This window comes from Triticum aestivum, chromosome 3B (assembly GCF_018294505.1).
Source record: "Triticum aestivum cultivar Chinese Spring chromosome 3B, IWGSC CS RefSeq v2.1, whole genome shotgun sequence".
Taxonomy (NCBI): Eukaryota; Viridiplantae; Streptophyta; class Magnoliopsida; order Poales; family Poaceae; genus Triticum; species Triticum aestivum.
Genome location: NC_057801.1, coordinates 230,502,872 through 230,507,960, shown reverse-complemented (window position 1 = coordinate 230,507,960; position 5,089 = coordinate 230,502,872).

Genomic DNA, 5,089 nt, shown 5'->3' with positions numbered 1-5,089 from the left:
AAATGTTTGCAGATTCCAGCTTAGTCCAATGCACATGCACTATTATTAGTGTTATCCACACCGTTCGGTCGTGCAAGTGAAAGGCAATAATGACGATATATGATGAAAATGATTGAGATGAGAAAAGCTGGTATGAACTCGACCTATCTTGTTTTTGTAAATATGATTAGTTCATCGTTCCTGATTTGGCCTATTATGAATGAAACATGTTTGCAATGACAATTAGAGATTATAGTTACTCATGCCATGCTTAATTAGCTAGGAGTTTATAATGGTTTACCTTGCGTGCCAACATGCTATTAAAATGGTTGTGATGTAGTATGATAGGGTGGTATCTTCCTTTGAATGATTCGAGTGGCTTGACTTGGCACATTTTTTACACATGTAGTTGAAACGAAATCAACATAGCCTCCACGATATTTATGTTCATGGTGATTTATATCCTACTCATGCTTGCACTCATTGTTGGTTAATCCTAATGCATTTTTATGACTGTTGTCGCTCTCTAGTTGGTCGCTTCCCAGTCTCTTGTACTAAGCGGGAATACTGCTTGTGCATCCACTTCCATAAATCCCAAAGTTATTCCATATGAGTCCACCATACCTACCTATATGCGGTATTTACCTACCGTTCCAAGTAAATTTGTATGTGCCAAACTCTAAACCTTCAAATGAAATTCTGTTTTGTATGCTCGAATAGCTCATGTATCAACTAGTGTTGTCTATATCTTCCATGCTAGGTGGGTTATTCTCACGATGAGTGGACTCCGCTCATCATTCACGAGAAAATGGCTGGTAACGGGATGCCCAGTCCCATGCTCAAATCAAATCAAAATAATTGCAAACAAAACTCCCCCATGATTGTGGTTAGTTGGACGGTACCCATTGTTTCGGACCAGCCATGGAAGTGCTCCTTGGTGGTGGGGGAGTATAAACTTTACCATTCTGTTTGGGAACCGCCTGTAATGTATATAGCATGGAACATATCGAGATCTCTTGGTTGTTATGTTGACAATGAAAGTATGCCGCTCAAAATATTATTTATCTCTGTTTCAAAACTCGAGCTTTGGCACCTCTGCAAATCCATGATTCCCTCTGCGAAGGGACTCTCTATTGACTTTTATGTTGAGTCATCACCCTCTTATAAAAAGGCACCAGTTGGAGAGCACCGCTGCCATGTGTATGCACTGTTATTAATTTACATTGAGTATGACTGTGACTGGATCTCTTTTGCCATGAATTACAAAGTCTACTTAGTCCTTGATCTTCAGGGGTGCTCTGCATTTATGTTTTGCGGTCTCAGAAAGGGCTAGCGAGATACCATTTTGTAATATCATATCATGATTGTTTTGAGAAAGAGTTGTCATCCAAGATTTATTATTATTGCTCGCTAGTTGACTATGTCATTGATATGAGTAAACATGATACCTAAATGTTATTGTGAATATGGTTACTTCATAATCTTTGCTGAAAACTTGTATGCTGGCTTTGCATATTTGCAACAACAAGATGAAACAGAGTTTGTAAAAGTTTTTCTTTATCACTTTCAGTTTGTCAACTGAATTGCTGGAGGACAAGCAAAGGTTTCAGCTTGGGGGAGTTGATACGTCTCCAATGTATCTACTTTTCCAAACACTTTTGCCCTTGTTTTGGACTCTATTTTGCATGATTTGAATGGAACTAACCCGACTGACGCTGGTTTCAGCAGAATTGCCATGGTGTTATTTTTGTGCAGAAACAAAAGTTCTCGGAATGACCTGAAACTTCACGGAGTCATGTTTTGGAGTTAATAAAAAATATTGGCGAAAGAATCAGCAGAAGGGGGCCCAAACCTTAGCCACGAGGGTGGGGGGGCGCCCCCCAGGGCGCACCCCCTGCCTCGTGGGCCCCCTGGTCCTCCATCGAACTCAACTCCAACTCCACATATTCATGTTCGGGGAGAAAAAAATCAGAGAGAAGGATTCATTGCATATTACAATACGGAGCCGCCGCCCAGCACTGCTCTTCCTCGGGAGGGCTGATCTGGAGTCCGTTTGCAGCTCCGGCGAGGGGAATCCGTTGCCATCGTCATCATCAACAACCATCCTCCATCACTAATTTCATGATGCTCACCGCCGTGCATGAGTAATCCCATCGTAGGCTTGCTGGACGGTGATGGGTTGGATGAGATTTACCTTGTACTCAAGTTTGTTTTGTTAGGGTTTGATCCCTAGTATCCATTATGTTCTAAGATTAATGATTGTCACTAGGGCCCGAGTGCCATGATTTCAGATCTGAACCGATTATGTATTCATGAATATATGAGTGTTCTTGATCATATCTTGCAAGTTATAGTCACCTACTACGTGTTATGATCCGGCAAACCCTGGAGTGACAATAGTCGGGACATTTCTCGTGATGACCGTAGTTTGAGGAGTTCGTGTATTCACTAAGTGCTAATGCTTTGGTCTGGTTCTCTATTAAAAGGTGGCCTTAATATCCCTTAGTTTCTAGTAGGACCCCGCTCCCACGGGAGGTTAGGACAAAAGATGTCACGCTATTTCTTTTCCATAAGCACATATGACTATATTCGGCATACATGCATAGATTACATTGATGAACTGGAGCTAGTTCTGTGTCACCCTGTGTTATAACTGTTGCATTATGAATTGCATCCGACGTAATTATCCATCATTGATCCATTGCCTATGATCTTTGCACATATTGATCTTTTCTTAGTTACTTTTCTGATTGCCACTGTTACGATTGCTACAAAACTACTACTGTTACTTTTGCCACCGTTACCATTACTTCCGTACTACTTTGCTACTAAATACTTTGCTGTAGATATTAAGTCTTTCAGGTGTGGTTGAATTGACAACTCAGCTGCTAATACTTGAGAATATTCTTTGGCTCCCCTTGTGTTGAATCAATAAATTTCGGTTGAATACTCTACCATCGAAAACTGTTGCGATCCCCTATACTTGTGGGTTATCACGCACCTTTTTCCGTCCGAGTGAATTCTTGATAGCTTTAAAAACATTGCCATTTCTAACTCATTCTTTCTTCTTTGTATAGAATTCTGCCGTAACTTCGAGCAAGAAATAAAGCAAATTGAAACAAGTCTGGACCCCACCAAGTCACTCGTCAAAGATGATGCTGCTATGATCATGCTGCAACTTGAAGCTCACCTTGACTGTGTCTTTGGGTATGTCGCTCGGCTGAAGGTTGCACTAAAAAGAATAGACAAAGAACTGTGGCCAGAAGATGTGCTCCAAAATGATCTTGAGTCTCTGGTGGTTCGGCTCAATGAGATTCCTGGTCGAGTGCAGGCATGGAAGAAATCAGTTGCTCGCTGTCGAGCCAATGCGGCGCTCTCTCTTGTACGCGTCCATTGTAAGGAAGCCGGGGAAGACAAGCTGAAGGCTTTTCAGGTGGCAAACACAAAGAAGCTCTAGTTAGAAGATTTTATGGAGACCTTCATTAAGGCAGCCACTCGGATCGCAGATGGCATTGACCTGGACACCTTTGTCGAGCCCGCGAGTCCTCCCGGCCCGAGAAAAAACTTTATGGTTCGAATTTATTTGCCTCGGAATGCCGAGTGATCCTGTAACTGTTAAACTCATTTGGGCCTGTCACCCGAGTACTTTTGCTTGCGTTTCTGAACTTGATGGATTTATCCAAATATTGCTTTCCAGTTTGCTGCATGTTCTGAGTGAACAAAATTTTGAACTTAGGCGAGGGCTGGCTCGCGGCTAAGCCGCCGAGTGGGAGGGATGCTCTCACTTGGAGTAGTTTTTTTCAACTTAGGCGAGGACTGGCTCACGGCTAAGCCCCCGGGTGGGAGGGATGCTCTCACGTAGGGTAGTATTTTAACTTAGGCGAGACTGGCTCGCGGCTAAGACCAAGAGTGGGAGGGATGCTCTCACTCGGAGTAGTTTTTTAACTAAGGCAAGGACTGGCTCATGGCTAAGCCCGCGAGTGGGACGGATGCTCTCACTCGGAGTAGTTTTGAACTTAGGCGAGGACTGGCTCGCGGCTAAGCCCCGTAGTTAGGGGTGGAAATGGATCGGATGCGGATCGGATAGTGCTCTTACCACTTCCGTTTTCATATTTTCGAAACGAATACGAATCCAAATACGGATGTTATCGGATAGGAATGCGGCTAGGATGTTATTCGAATACAGATACATATCGGATGTTTTCTTGATTCGGAACGGATACAAATAATATCAACTTATTCCTTAAGTAAATTAGTCAATAGCTATGCAACATAAAATAATCAACTTGTGACATACAATAAGTCAATGATAAATAGGTTTATGAATAAATACTATTGTAGTGCATAATAATTTCTAAGTTTAATATACAAAGAGTTAAATTTGACCACTAATTTGGCTTTTATGTTGGATAATTGGAATATTGGGGCTAGAATTTTCAAAATTACCTCCCATAATCTTATTTGGATACGGATATATCCACTTCCATATCCATATTTGTGTCAAAATGTCCTACCATATTTTATTTCGTATTTGTTTAATAAATTCGGATACGGATAATTTCCATTTCCATTTTAGTTTGGATGCGGATGTTTCGGATACGAATAGGTATTTTCTCGGATATGAATATCGGATATTTCGGATTATCAGCTACCACTTTCCACCCCTACCCGTAGTGGGAGGGATTCTCTCACTCAGAGTAGTTTTTTAACTTAGGCGAGGACTGGCTCGCGGCTAAGCCCCCAAGTGGGAGGGATGCTCTCACTCAAAGTAGTTTTTTAACTTAGGCGAAAACATGTTCGTGGCTAAGCCCAGAGTGGGAGAGATGCTCTCACACAGAGTAGGTTATTAACTTAGGCAAGGACTAGCTCGCGGCTAAGCCCTCGAGTGGGAGGGATGCTCTCACTCGGAGTGGTTTTTGAACTTAAGCGAGGACAGGCTCACGGCTAAGCCCCCGAGTGGGAGGGATGCTCTCACTTGGAGTAGTTTTTGAACTTAGGCGAAAATAGGTTCACGGCTAAGCCCCCGAGTGGGAGGGATGCTCTCACTCGGAGTAGTTTCTTTAACTTAGGCAAAAACAGGTTCACGGCTAAGCTCCTGAGTGGGAGGGAT